Raw genomic sequence first — 15,700 nt, forward strand, 5'->3', positions numbered from 1 at the left:
TTTAGTTACCGTCACGGTCTCCCTCCGTGCGGAGGGACCGGGGCCGGCCTACTGGCACTTTAATAACAGCCTGCTGGAGGACGAGAGCTTTGTGATGTCCTTCCGGGAGTTTTGGCTGGCCTGGCGGGAGCAGTGGCGTGCCTTTCCCTCGGTGCGGCGCTGGTGGGATCTAGGGAAGGTGCGCGCCAAGCTCTTCTGCCGCAACTACACTCGGGGCGCCAGCCGACGGAGAAATGCAACGATAGAGCAGTTGGAACGGGAGGTCTTAGAGCTGGAGAGGCGCCTGGCCGCCAGCCCCGGGGACCCGTCCCTCTGCGGAGCGTGCCGGGAGAAGCGGGAGGAACTTCGAGCCCTCGAGGACCACCGGGCCCGAGGTGCCTTTGTCCGGTCCCGCATCCGCCTCCTTCGGGAGATGGATCGCGGCTCCCGCTTCTTCTATGCCTTGGAGAAAACGAGGGGGGCCAAAAAACATGTCACCTGCCTTCTAGCGGAAGACGGCACCCCCCTCACGGATCCGGAGGAGATGTGTGGGAGGGCCCGTGACTTCTACGCAAGCCTTTTCTCCCCGGATCCGACCGATCCTGGCGCTCGCGGGGTGCTCTGGGAGGAACTCCCCACGGTCAGCGTGGGCGACCGAGACCGGCTAGAGCTGCCTCTCACCCTGGCCGAGTTCTCGGAAGCCCTCCGCCGCATGCCCACCAATAAATCTCCGGGCATGGACGGGCTGACCGTGGAGTTTTACCGCGCGTTCTGGGACATCCTCGGCCCAGACCTAGTCACTGTCTGGGCTGAGTCTTTGCAGGGCGGGGTCCTCCCTCTGTCGTGCAGGCGAGCGGTGCTTGCCTTGCTGCCGAAGAAGGGGGACCTCCGCGACTTACGAAACTGGCGTCCCCTCTCACTCCTTAGCACGGATTACAAAATCGTAGCGAAAGCACTTTCGCTGCGGCTAGGGTCCGTGATGGCGGACGTGATCCACCCAGACCAGACCTATACTGTCCCGGGTCGCAGCATTTTTGACAACCTCTTTCTAGTCCGAGACCTTTTGGAACTCGGGCGGAGAGACGGTCTGTCGTTCGCCCTCCTGTCTCTCGATCAGGAGAAGGCGTTCGATAGAGTGGATCATGGGTACCTCCTGAGCACCCTGCGGGCGTTTGGATTCGGACCTCAGTTTGTGAGTTTTCTCCGGGTGCTGTACGCCTCCGCGGAGTGTTTGGTTAGGCTCAACTGGACCCTGACCGAACCGGTCAGCTTCGGGCGAGGGGTGCGGCAGGGGTGCCCCCTCTCAGGCCAGCTGTACGCTCTGGCGATCGAGCCTTTCCTCTGTCTCCTCCGCAGGAGGTTGACGGGGTTGGTGCTGCGGGAGCCGGAGCTGCGGCTGGTCCTGTCGGCGTACGCCGATGACGTCCTCCTCGTGGTCCAGGACCCGGGCGACTTGGCGCGAGTGGAGGCATGCCAAGCCATCTATTCAGCAGCCTCCTCCGCCCGAGTCAACTGGGTCAAGAGCTCTGGCTTGGCGGTGGGGGGCTGGCGGCAGGTAAGCTCCCTCCCACCCGCGCTTCAGACCATCCGGTGGAGTGCCGGCCCTCTGCTCTATCTCGGCGTTTACCTTTCTGCCACGCACCCTTCTCCGCCGGAGAACTGGCAAAATTTGGAAGGCGGCGTGATTGAGCGGATCAGGAAATGGACGAGGCTACTCCGATGTCTCTCCCTTCGGGGGAGAGCACTGGTGCTTAATCAACTAGTCCTGTCCACGCTCTGGTACCGGCTCAACACCCTAGCCCCGGCCCCGGGTTTCCTGTCCCACCTCCGGAGATTGATTCTGGAGTTCTTTTGGTCAGGATTGCACTGGGCCCCTGTTGGAGTTCTTCATTTGCCCCTGAAGGAAGGAGGGCAGGGCCTGAAGTGTCTGTACACTCAGGTCCGCGTTTTCCGCCTCCAGGCCCTGCAGAGGCTCCTTTATGGTGCAGGTAGTTCGACGTGGAGCATATTGGCGCACGCCTTCCTACGCCGCTTCCATGGGCTCCGATATGACCGGCAGCTCTTTTATCTTTGTCCGAGAGGTTTTCCGCGAGACCTCTCCGGGCTGCCGGATTTCTACCAGGACCTCCTCCGGACCTGGAAACTGTTTTCAACCACCAGGTCTGTGGCGGCCATCGTGGGGGCAGATCTCCTCACGGAGCCCCTGCTACACAACCCCCAACTTCGTGTGCAGGCGGCGGAGTCCTGCACGGTGCGCCAGAGGTTGGTCCTGGCGGGAGTTACGAGGGTCGGGGACCTCCTGGACTACGACCGGGGGGACTGGCTGGCTCCCCTGACGCTCGCTCGACGCATGGGGCTCTCCAGCCTTCGCACCCCCCGGCGCGTGCTTCAGGAGGTGGAGGCCGCTTTGACCCCCGCTGCTCGGGCTTATGTCAGCCGAGCCTTGCGCGAGGGCGCACCCCGCCCATCCTTTACCCCAGGCCCACCGGACCTTTCCATCGGGCCCCTACCCTGCCGATCCCAACACACCCCTCATCCTTTCACTGCAAGCCGGCTGCATGAATTGCAACCGGTCGGTTTTCAAGTTGCACCACGGCAATATTTATATACACTCACGCTCCATACCCTTCACGCCCGCACCCTGGTGTCCCGCCCCGACACAAAGTGGCGAGATCTCCTACCACCCTTGGAGGGGGAGCAACCTCGGTGGGCCAGCCTGTACTCCACCTTGGTCCCGAGGCCCGTCGGGGACATCAGTTGGCGGCTCCTTCACGGGGCCGTGAGCACGGGCGTGTTTTTGACACGTTTTACCTCCGTTCCGGAGACTTGCCCCTTCTGTAATGTGAGGGAAACTCTGGCGCACGTCTATTTAGAGTGTGCCAGATTGCAGCCTCTTTTTCGGCTCCTCACAAACATTCTTTTGCGCTTTTGGCTTCATTTTTCCCCTCACCTCTTTATCTATACACTCCCCATCCGTGGCCCCACCAAGTCGCGGGATCTCCTGGTTAGCCTCCTCCTAGCCTTGGCTAAGACAGCCATTTATAAGACCAGAGAGCGGAGGTTGGCTCATGAGGCGTCCTGCGATTGTAGGGCCGTTTTCCGATCCTCAGTACATTCACGCATCCGGGCGGAGTTCCTCTGGGCGGCGTCCACCGACTCCCTTGACACCTTCGAGGAGCGGTGGGCGCTGTCCGGGGTTCTCTGCTCGGTGACCCCGTCCGGTTCCCTCCGTCTGACCCTCTGATTGAGGGACAGAGCGAGAGACGCCAGCCACAGCCGTTAGCTGCTGTGAATACCATCATTATTGTTATTTAGGAGGGGTCTTATAATACATGGATGTGCCCCCCTCCCTCCCAGCCACCCACCCCGCAGCCGTGCCCATCTTGTCGGGCACTCTCAGGAGAGGGAGGGTCGGTGACCCTGGGCGCGGCACTAGGTAACTCGAGGGGGTGGAAGACCACGAGTGTCGAGGAAGCCCCCCCGCTCTAGGCCACCAGGTAACTCAGGAGGGTGGAAGACCACGAGTGTCGAGGAAGCCCCCCCGCTCTGGGCCTGGGCTAGCCTGAACACCTCTCCCTCCTGAAAGCTGTTGTGTTATACCTTCTGATTGCGTTGTTTTGTTGCTAAGTTTTTCTTTATCTTTTTGTAATCTCTGTAACTGTTACAAATAAATTTCTTTTCTGTTTCAAAAAAAAAAAAAAAAAAAAAAAAAAACAACCTTCCCTGTTAGGAGACGGAATCGTTTCTTCGCTCGCTCCTGAGCTATCTGCTTTCCTTTCTTTCCTGAAGCCCCCTGGCCCGGATTTTTCACACTTTTCCTTTTGCTTAGTTTCCCCCCCCGCGTTTGGGCCGGACGCTTTGTTTTTTTGGTTTCGTTTTCTCCCGCTTTTCTGAGTTGCGTCAGTGTGCTGGCCGGTCGCCAGCACCCCCCCCCCCCAGACGCCTGCTTTTGGACTTTGCTCTTTGCTTAATTGAAACCCCCAGAGGAGGGGGGGAGGACTGCCGACCCGCTGTCCAGAGAGGGGAGTGGACGCCCCCAGACCCAGCCGTTTTGTTTTTTGCCTGGACTTTTTTCTTATCATTACAACATTCCTAGCTGCCGAGAGCCTTGGGACAGAGCCAACAGCTGCAACAGATGCCAGAGGCCGGAGAACTCGCCCGAGCAGTTATGAATCATCGTGGAGAGAGGCCGTAAGACTGAGGGATTTCCTTTGAATTATACCCTCGGGGGGGGGGGAGTTGACTGCGTTCCAGCTGCGTCTGTGGCGGCACAGGGGTGTAGCAGGGAGCTACCCCCAGATCCACCGGTGCCCCCACCCCCCCACCACTACTACGACTATTACGGCCCCCGCTGCCTCGTCCCTGCTGGCAATCTGCCATCTGCCTTCGGATCCAGCTGTTTGCTTTGGACTTTGCCTTTCGGACCGGGCATAACAACCAACCAAACGAGACTCTTTGGACAATTGTGGTGGGTCGTCCTCCCTCCACCCCCACCCCCCAGATTGTTTATCCCATAGTTTACCCCTACTACCGGACCCCGATTTTTGCCCCCCCCTCCTTCCGGTGTCTCCCTGTCTCTCCCTGCTTACAATGGCAGAGATGGAGAGACGCAAGGCCCCTCCAACGAAATTGGTTGTCCCTTCCCCATCTACCCCCCTGCCCACCCCTCAGGATTTCCCCACCGCCTCCATTGTTAGTACCCCTGCCCCCGCCCCCGCTGGGGCCTCGGCAGTGGGAGGCACCGGGGCAATTACTACTGCTGCTTTGGTTCTTGCCCCATTAGACTCTAGGAACCCCCCCCCCAGTTCGACGGAAAGGTCGGGGCGGGCCGAAAGGAAAGGGCCCCGCTAATGCCGCTGGGCCCCCCATGGCAGAGGCCGCCCCCACCACTGTGGCCTCATCATCGATCGTGGCACCCCTCCCAGCTGTTCCCTCCACCAGCTCTGCGACCGTCCCTCCCCCGGCCCCCAGGACGTATGCCCGGGCGGCGGCAGGCTCCCCCTTGCCTGCCGCCTCCTCATCTCGCCCACCCACTACCTCCGCTACCATCACTAGCGCCCGGGGCCCTCTTCCTGCCCTGACCAGGAAGCACGGTGTCCGTTGCCTCCTGGTGCCCGCCTCGCCCCACGTGGAAGCATACGTGCAAGCGTTGGCGAAGGTGGTAGGACCCATGGCCATTGTGGTGGCCTCCAAGATGTATGGGAAGGTCGTTTTCTTTCTGGCTTCGGAGACTGCCGCCCAGGAGGCGGTGGAGAAGGGCCTAGTGGTAGGAGGGGTGTTTATCCCCCTAGAACCGCTAGAAGATCTGGGCGTTCGCCTCGTCCTCACCTCCGTTCCTCCCTTTTTACCTAATGTTGCCCTGTTACCCGCTCTTTCTGCCCTGGGAAAGCTCGTCTCTGCTATCAGCCCTCTCCCGTTAGGCTGCAAGGACCCCGCCCTCCGTCACGTCCTTTCGTTCCGCCGGCAAGTGCAGATTTCACTGCCGGCGGGGGTGCGTGACGGAGAGGCGCTTGAGGGGTCCTTCCTAGTTCCCTACCAGGGAGCCCGCTATAGGGTCTTTTATTCCACCGGAGAGGCCCGGTGCTACCTCTGCCGCTCGGCGGGGCATGTCCGCAGGGACTGCCCTTTGGCCCGGGGGAGAGGGGCACCTGAGACCCCCGAGACCCGGCAGGATATCGGCCCTGTCGTTGCCAACACCCCTGGCCACCCGGCACCTGAAACCACCCCTCCTCCCACCCGATCCAACGCTGCCCCCGTCCGGGCCCAAGAGGTACCTTTCCAACAACACCCGGGCGACCACGGGAGTCCCGCTCTTGCTGTAACCACCTCGGCAGAGCCTCTGGAGGAGAGTGTGGCACAGTTATTACCAGGTGCAGGAGAGGGCTCGCCCCAAGGAGAACCCCCCGCCCCTCCTGCTGCCTCACCGCTATCCCCCCGAACCCCTGAACCTTTGCCTCCGCGCCCCGCTCCGCCCCCTGCTATTCAACCCCCAGATGATGCTATGGAGGGCTGGACTGTAGTCCAGAGGAAGCGAGGCAAGCGGAGGGCTCGAGCCCCGCTGCATCCATCTGACGCGGAAGCCCCCCGGAAGACCAGGAAGGGAGGTACTGACCTTGAGCCTCCCGCTTCGGCCACGAGTGAGATCCATTCGCTGGTGTCGGGAGGTGAAGATAGACTGGCATTGGAGGGAGGAATCCCCCCTCCGCGGGGGACCCTCCCCTCCGAAGCCCCGGAGGAAGCCCCTTCTAACCGGATACCACCTGAACTCCCTACGAACCCCGACGTGACCGTTGAGGCGGGCCCTAGCGGAGAGGCCCCCAGGGTAGTAGGAGTCGGCCTCTCCTCTGTGTATGCAGAGATTGAGGCCCTAGATTTGACCCCGGTCACCCAGGGAGGGGATGATTTACTGCCGGCCAGCCTCGTTTTAGGCAATCTCACCCCAGGCCCCCTTTCCCCATGTTCTCTCCCCCTGACTGCCTTTCCGGGTGAGCACCCCACGGAAAGTGGTTTATCACCTGATGCCATGGCTGCCACGACCACCCCGAAGCCAGCATCTAGCATTGCTCGGAGCCCCCTCCCTTGCCCCTTAACCCCCGACCCTGCTCAGGAGGCATCTTCTTTTTGCTGCTCGCCTCCTGAAGCCCAGGGCCTTACCTCTGCCCCTGTCCCCACCCCTGTCCCGGTTCAATTTCCCTCCTCCTGCAAGGCTACTGCCGCCCCTGGGGTTATTTCTTTTCCGCCTTTTGCAGACCCCCCCCAGGGAGCAGTCTTTACGTTTTCTAGTTGCGACTCATTAGGAGTTGCGCTTTTCCCCCTGCCATCCCCTTCCACTCCAAGGCACGAGATGGACTTAATAACCCCAGCCTGTCAGACGCCCCGTCGGCGGTCCGCACCCTGCCTACCCGCCTTAGCGGACCTCGAGGCTGTATTAAGAACCCCATCGGGGAGTACCCCGGAAACCGTAACCCCATCCCCCCATGAGCTGCGGCATGCACTACGGCAGTTCTTAGAGCACACCCGTGGTGCCCGCAATAGGGCACAGCTGGCTCTCCAGCGATGGGGGGACTTCGATCAACTTGTTCAGGCCGCAAGGGCCCTTATGAAGGAGGGCAGAGGGCAAGGGAGGCGCGGTGCTGCGGCCTACGAGCGGGCCCGCGGCTTCCGGAAGGAGCTACTTACTTATGGGATGGGACACGGGTTGCTACGCGACCCGCCGGGGGCCATGAGCACCCCCACCAATGAGAACTCCCCACCCCCCCGGCCCTCCGCATGACACCTCTCATTATTGTAACCCTGAATACCAGGGGCTGTAGGATGGCTCTCCGCAGGTCCCAGGTGCTCTCCTACCTTCGGGAGGGGGGGTACTCTGTGGTTTTCCTGCAGGAGACCCACACGGACCCAACCGCCGAGGATAGGTGGCGGCTGGAGTGGGGGGACGGGGTATACTTCAGCCATTGCACGACCTGGCAAGCTGGAGTGGCGACCCTGTTCTCCCCCGCCCTGCGGCCCGAGGTGCTAGGGGTCACTGAGGTCGTACCGGGCCACTTGTTGCACCTCCGAGTTCGTTTGGAGGGGCTCGTGGTCAATCTTGTTAATATCTATGCCCCGCAAGTGAGTTCACAGCGGCCACAATTCTACCAGCAGGTGTCCGATTTTCTCGGCACCCTAGACTCGCATGAGTGCCTGATCCTGGGAGGGGACTTTAACACTACCCTCGAGGAGCGGGACCGCTCGGGGGCCGAGCCGAGCCCGGCCGCCGCGACCATTCTCCGAGACATAGTCGATTATCACTCCCTAGTGGACGTCTGGCGTGACCATCACCCAGATGACACTTCCACGTTTACCTTTGTCCGGGTGGAGGCCCATCGGTCACACCGCTCTCGGTTAGACCGTATTTACCTATCCCGTTTCCATTTTTCACAGGCCCACTCCTCCACCGTGCGGCCGGCCCCTTTTTCCGACCATCATTTAGTTACCGTCACGGTCTCCCTCCGTGCGGAGGGACCGGGGCCGGCCTACTGGCACTTTAATAACAGCCTGCTGGAGGACGAGAGCTTTGTGATGTCCTTCCGGGAGTTTTGGCTGGCCTGGCGGGAGCAGTGGCGTGCCTTTCCCTCGGTGCGGCGCTGGTGGGATCTAGGGAAGGTGCGCGCCAAGCTCTTCTGCCGCAACTACACTCGGGGCGCCAGCCGACGGAGAAATGCAACGATAGAGCAGTTGGAACGGGAGGTCTTAGAGCTGGAGAGGCGCCTGGCCGCCAGCCCCGGGGACCCGTCCCTCTGCGGAGCGTGCCGGGAGAAGCGGGAGGAACTTCGAGCCCTCGAGGACCACCGGGCCCGAGGTGCCTTTGTCCGGTCCCGCATCCGCCTCCTTCGGGAGATGGATCGCGGCTCCCGCTTCTTCTATGCCTTGGAGAAAACGAGGGGGGCCAAAAAACATGTCACCTGCCTTCTAGCGGAAGACGGCACCCCCCTCACGGATCCGGAGGAGATGTGTGGGAGGGCCCGTGACTTCTACGCAAGCCTTTTCTCCCCGGATCCGACCGATCCTGGCGCTCGCGGGGTGCTCTGGGAGGAACTCCCCACGGTCAGCGTGGGCGACCGAGACCGGCTAGAGCTGCCTCTCACCCTGGCCGAGTTCTCGGAAGCCCTCCGCCGCATGCCCACCAATAAATCTCCGGGCATGGACGGGCTGACCGTGGAGTTTTACCGCGCGTTCTGGGACATCCTCGGCCCAGACCTAGTCACTGTCTGGGCTGAGTCTTTGCAGGGCGGGGTCCTCCCTCTGTCGTGCAGGCGAGCGGTGCTTGCCTTGCTGCCGAAGAAGGGGGACCTCCGCGACTTACGAAACTGGCGTCCCCTCTCACTCCTTAGCACGGATTACAAAATCGTAGCGAAAGCACTTTCGCTGCGGCTAGGGTCCGTGATGGCGGACGTGATCCACCCAGACCAGACCTATACTGTCCCGGGTCGCAGCATTTTTGACAACCTCTTTCTAGTCCGAGACCTTTTGGAACTCGGGCGGAGAGACGGTCTGTCGTTCGCCCTCCTGTCTCTCGATCAGGAGAAGGCGTTCGATAGAGTGGATCATGGGTACCTCCTGAGCACCCTGCGGGCGTTTGGATTCGGACCTCAGTTTGTGAGTTTTCTCCGGGTGCTGTACGCCTCCGCGGAGTGTTTGGTTAGGCTCAACTGGACCCTGACCGAACCGGTCAGCTTCGGGCGAGGGGTGCGGCAGGGGTGCCCCCTCTCAGGCCAGCTGTACGCTCTGGCGATCGAGCCTTTCCTCTGTCTCCTCCGCAGGAGGTTGACGGGGTTGGTGCTGCGGGAGCCGGAGCTGCGGCTGGTCCTGTCGGCGTACGCCGATGACGTCCTCCTCGTGGTCCAGGACCCGGGCGACTTGGCGCGAGTGGAGGCATGCCAAGCCATCTATTCAGCAGCCTCCTCCGCCCGAGTCAACTGGGTCAAGAGCTCTGGCTTGGCGGTGGGGGGCTGGCGGCAGATAAGCTCCCTCCCACCCGCGCTTCAGACCATCCGGTGGAGTGCCGGCCCTCTGCTCTATCTCGGCGTTTACCTTTCTGCCACGCACCCTTCTCCGCCGGAGAACTGGCAAAATTTGGAAGGCGGCGTGATTGAGCGGATCAGGAAATGGACGAGGCTACTCCGATGTCTCTCCCTTCGGGGGAGAGCACTGGTGCTTAACCAGCTAGTCCTGTCCACGCTCTGGTACCGGCTCAACACCCTAGCCCCGGCCCCGGGTTTCCTGTCCCACCTCCGGAGATTGATTCTGGAGTTCTTTTGGTCAGGATTGCACTGGGCCCCTGTTGGAGTTCTTCATTTGCCCCTGAAGGAAGGAGGGCAGGGCCTGAAGTGTCTGTACACTCAGGTCCGCGTTTTCCGCCTCCAGGCCCTGCAGAGGCTCCTTTATAGTGCAGGTAGTTCGACGTGGAGCATATTGGCGCACGCCTTCCTACGCCGCTTCCATGGGCTCCGATATGACCGGCAGCTCTTTTATCTTTGTCCGAGAGGTTTTCCGCGAGACCTCTCCGGGCTGCCGGATTTCTACCAGGACCTCCTCCGGACCTGGAAACTGTTTTCAACCACCAGGTCTGTGGCGGCCATCGTGGGGGCAGATCTCCTCACGGAGCCCCTGCTACACAACCCCCAACTTCGTGTGCAGGCGGCGGAGTCCCGCACGGTGCGCCAGAGGTTGGTCCTGGCGGGAGTTACGAGGGTCGGGGACCTCCTGGACTACGACCGGGGGGACTGGCTGGCTCCCCTGACGCTCGCTCGACGCATGGGGCTCTCCAGCCTTCGCACCCCCCGGCGCGTGCTTCAGGAGGTGGAGGCCGCTTTGACCCCCGCTGCTCGGGCTTATGTCAGCCGAGCCTTGCGCGAGGGCGCACCCCGCCCATCCTTTACCCCAGGCCCGCCGGACCTTTCCATCGGGCCCCTACCCTGCCGATCCCAACACACCCCTCATCCTTTCACTGCAAGCCGGCTGCATGAATTGCAACCGGTCGGTTTTCAAGTTGTACCACGGCAATATTTATATACACTCACGCTCCATACCCTCCACGCCCGCACCCTGGTGTCCCGCCCCGACACAAAGTGGCGAGATCTCCTACCACCCTTGGAGGGGGAGCAACCTCGGTGGGCCAGCCTGTACTCCACCTTGGTCCCGAGGCCCGTCGGGGACATCAGTTGGCGGCTCCTTCACGGGGCCGTGAGCACGGGCGTGTTTTTGACACGTTTCACCTCCGTTCCGGAGACTTGCCCCTTCTGTAATGTGAGGGAAACCCTGGCGCACGTCTATTTAGAGTGTGCCAGATTGCAGCCTCTTTTTCGGCTCCTCACAAATATTCTTTTGCGCTTTTGGCTTCATTTCTCCCCTCACCTCTTTATCTATACACTCCCCATCCGTGGCCCCACCAAGTCGCGGGATCTCCTGGTTAGCCTCCTCCTAGCCTTGGCTAAGACAGCCATTTATAAGACCAGAGAGCGGAGGTTGGCTCATGAGGCGTCCTGCGATTGTAGGGCCGTTTTCCGATCCTCAGTACATTCACGCATCCGGGCGGAGTTCCTCTGGGCGGCGTCCACCGACTCCCTTGACACCTTCGAGGAACGGTGGGCGATGTCCGGGGTTCTCTGCTCGGTGACCCCGTCCGGTTCCCTCCGTCTGACCCTCTGATTGAGGGACAGAGCGAGAGACGCCAGCCACAGCCGTTAGTTGCTGTGAATACCATCATTATTGTTATTTAGGAGGGGTCTTATAATACATGGATGTGCCCCCCTCCCTCCCAGCCACCCACCCCGCAGCCGTGCCCATCTTGTCGGGCACTCTCAGGAGAGGGAGGGTCGGTGACCCTGGGCGCGGCACTAGGTAACTCGAGGGGGTGGAAGACCACGAGTGTCGAGGAAGCCCCCCCGCTCTAGGCCACCAGGTAACTCAGGAGGGTGGAAGACCACGAGTGTCGAGGAAGCCCCCCCGCTCTGGGCCTGGGCTAGCCTGAACACCTCTCCCTCCTGAAAGCTGTTGTGTTATACCTTCTGATTGCGTTGTTTTGTTGCTAAGTTTTTCTTTATCTTTTTGTAATCTCTGTAACTGTTACAAATAAACTTCTTTCCTGTTTCAAAAAAAACCGTCCCTGTTGGGAAACGGGACCATCCCTCGCTTGCTCCTTAGCTATCTGCTTTCTATTCTTTCCTAAAGCCCCCTGACCTGGATTTTTCTTACTTTTGGACCCTGCCTTAGTCTCCCCCCCCCCCCCCGACCGGGCCAGACGCGTTTTTGTTTTGGTTTGATTTTGTGTTGTTTTTTTTTTTTCTTGCCGTTTATGTGCTGGTTAGCCTCCAGCTTGCCGCCAGCACCCCCCCCCCCACGCCTGCTTTCGGGCGCAGCTATTTGCCTCAGCTGAAACCCCCGGGGGGGGGGGGGGGGAGATTGCCGTTTTTGCTATCCGGAGGGGGGAGTGGAAGCCCCCAGACCCAGCCATTTTGCTGTCTGTTTGGAATTCCTTTCTTATCTCAGCCTGCCGGAAGCCTTGGTACACAGCCAACAAGCTGGAGAAGAAATCACCCAGGGAAACTACAAATCACCGTTAAGGGGACCGTAAGACTGAGTAATTTTTTGAATTATACTCTCGTGTGGGGGAGTTTGACTGTGGTTTAATTGCGTTTGTGGTGGCACAGGGGGTGTGGCATGGAGCTGCCCCCCGATCCATCGGTGCCCCCTCCCCCAACATTACTACAACTGTCACGGCCCCCCCGCCGTCCGTCCCTGCTGGCAACCTGCCATCTGCCTTCGGATCCAGCTGTTTGCTTTGAACTTTGTCTTCCGGACCGGACATAACAGCCGACCAAACGAGACTCTTTGGACAAACGTGCGTGGGTCTACACCCCCCCCCAGACTGCTTATCCCACAGCTTGCCCCTATTACCGGACCCCGATTTTTGTTTCCCCCCCCAGTCCAACCCATTTGGCATTCCCCGCCCCCGGCCTGCAGCCCAGCAGGGAGGAGCGGTTAATCTGCTTCCCCCTCCCCCCTCCTCCTTCCGGTGTCTCCTCGTCTCTCCCTGCTCACAATGGCGAGTAATGAGAGGGGCGAGGCCCCTCTAATAATATCAGTTGTCCCTCCCCCACCTACCCCCCTGCCCAACCCCCAAGCCCCCTCCCCCACCACCACTGTTAGAATACCTACCATCGCCCCCGCTGGGGCACCGGCAGCAGGAGGCACCGGAGCGATTACTGCCGCTGCTGCGCCCACCCCCCCCCAGATTCTAGGAACCCCCCCCCCAGCTGGCTGGAAAGGCAAGGGCGGGAAGAAAGGAAAGGGCCCCGCTAAAACACCTAGGCCCTCCATGGCAGGGGCTGCCCCCACAGCTGTGGCCTCGTCATCGACCGTGGCGCCCCTCCCTGCATTTCCCTCCACCAGCTCTGCGAATGTCCCTCCCCCGGTCCCCAGGACATATGCCCAGGCGGTGGCAGGCTCCCCCCTGCCTGCCACCTCGTCATCTCGCCCACCCACTGCCTCCGCTACCATCACCAGCGGCCGGGGCCCCTTCCCCACCTTGACCAGGAGGCACGGTGTCCATTGCCTCCTGGTGCCCGCCTCGCCCCACGTGGAGACATACGTGCAGGCGTTGGCGAAGGTGGTAGGACCAACGGCTATTGTGGCGGCCTCCAAGATGTATGGGAAGGTCGTTTTTTTCTTAGCTACGGAGGCTGCCGCCCAGGAGGCGGTAGAGAGGGGCCTGGCGGTGGGGGGGGTGTTTGTCCCCCTAGAGCCGCTAGAAGACCTGGGCGTTTGCCTCGACCTCACCTCCGTTCCTCCCTTTTTACCCAATGCTGCCCTGTTACCCGCTCTCTCCACCCTGGGGAAACTTGTCTCCATTATCAGCCCTCTCCCGTTGGGCTGCAAGGACCCCACCCTCCGTCACGTCCTTTCGTTCCGCCGGCAAGTGCAGCTTCTACCGCCGGCGAGGGCGCGTGACGGAGAGGCGCTCGTGGGGTCCTTCCTAGTCCCCTACCAGGGAGCCCGCTATCGGGTCTTTTACTCCACCGGAGAGGCCCGGTGCTACCTCTGCCGCTCAGCCCTTTGGCCCGGGGGGGAGGGGCACCCGAGACCCCCGAGACCCAGCAGGACATCGGCCCCGTTGTTGCCGACGCCCCTGGCTGTCCGGCACCTGAAACCAACCCTCCTCCTACTCGACCCATTGCTGCTCCCGTCCGGACCCAAGAGACACCTTCCCTACAACGCCCGGGCGAGCAAGCACCCTTGCTATTACCAATTCGGCAGAGCCTATGGAGGAGGGTGTGGCAAAGATATTACTGGGTACAGGAGAGGGCCCGCCCCAAGGAGAACCCCCCGCCCCTCATGCTGCCTCATCGCTACCCCCCCCCGAACCCCTGAACCATCACCTCCGCCCCCCGACACAACCACTGCTAACCAACCCCCAGACGATGCTATGGAGGGCTGGACCCTAGTCCAGGGGAAGCGAGGCAAGCGGAAGGCTCGAGCTCCGCTGCATCCATCCGACGCGGAAGCCCCCCGGAAGACCAGGAAGGGAGGCACTGATATTGAGCCTTCCGCTACGGCCACAAGTGAGATCCATCCGCTGGTGTCGGGAGGGGAAGACAGACTAGCATTGGAGGGCAGAATCCCCCCTCCACGGGAGACCCTCCCCTCCAAGACCCCTAAGGACGCCCCTTCTGCCCGGATACCACTCGAACCCCCCGCGAACCCCGAGGCGACCGCTGAGGCGGGCCCTAGAGGAGAGGCCCCCGGGGTAGCAGGTGTTGGCCTCTCCTCCGTGTACGCGGAGATTGAGGCCCTAGATTTGACCCCGGTCACCCAGGGAGAGGATGATCTACTCCCAGCTGGCCTCGAGCTGGGCAACCTCACCCCAGCCCCTCTTTCCCCATGCTCCCTCCCCGTGATTGCCTTCCCGGGCGAGCACCCTGCAGAAGGTGGTCCACCACCTGATGCCACGGCCGCCAAGACCACCGCGGAGCCAGCGCCTAGCATTACTGGGAGCCCCCTCCCTTACCCCTTAACCCTCGACTCTGCTCAGGAGGCACCTTTCTTTAGCTGCTTGCCTCCTGAATCCCAGAGCCTGACCTCTGCCCCTGCCCCCTCCCCTGCCCCCACCCAGTTTACCCCCTCCTGCAATGCTCTTGCTGCCCCTGGGGTCGTTTTTTTTCTGTCTTTTGCAGATTCCCCCCAGGGAGCAGTCTTTGCACTTTCTAGTCGCGACCCATTAGGAGTTGCAATTTTTCCCCCGCCATCCCCTTCCACCCCAAGGCATGAAATGGATTTAATAACCCCAGCCTGTCAGACGCCCTGTCGGTGGTCTGCACCCTGCCTACCCGCCTTAGCGGACCACGAGGCTGTATTAAGAGCCCCACCGGGGAATACCCCGGGAACCGTAACCCCACCCCCCCATGAGCTGCGGCATGCACTATGGAAGTTCTTGAACACACCCGTGGTGCCCGCAATAGGGCACAGCTAGCTCTTCAGCTCTGGGGGGACTTTGATCAATTTTTTCAGGCCACAAGGGCCCTTATAAAGGAGGGCAGAGGGCAAGGCAGGCGCGGTGCTGCGGCCTACGAGCTGGCCCGCGGCTTCCGAAGCGATCTACTCATCTACGGGATGGGTCACGGGTTGCTGCGCAACCCGCCGGGGGCCGCGAACACCCCCGCCACTGAGAAACCCCCACCCCCCCCAGCCCTCCGCATGATGCCTCTTATTATTGCAACCTTGAATACCAGGGGTTGTAGGATGGCTCTCCGCAGGTCCCAGGTGCTCTCTTACGTTCGGGAAGGGGGGTACTCTGTAGCTTTCCTGCAGGAGACCCATACGGACCCGACCGTTGAGGACAGGTGGCGGCTGGAGTGGGGGGACGGAGTCTACTTTAGCCACTTCACAACTTGGCAAGCTGGAGTGGCGACCCTGTTCTCCCCCACCCTACGGCCCGAGGTGCTAGGGGTCACTGAGGTCGTGCGGGGCCCCCTGCTGCACCTTCGAGTCCGTATGGAAGGGCTCGTGGTCAACCTTGTTAATATCTATGCCCCGCAAATGAGCCCAAAGCGGCCACAATTTTACCAGCGGGTGTCCGACTTTCTCGGCACCCTAGATTCGCACGAGTGCCTGGTCCTGGGAGGGGACTTTAACACCACCCTCGAGGAACAGGACCGCTCAGGGGCCGAGCCGAGCCCGGCCG

Source organism: Natator depressus, chromosome 1, assembly GCF_965152275.1.
Source record: "Natator depressus isolate rNatDep1 chromosome 1, rNatDep2.hap1, whole genome shotgun sequence".
Classification (NCBI taxonomy): Eukaryota; Metazoa; Chordata; order Testudines; family Cheloniidae; genus Natator; species Natator depressus.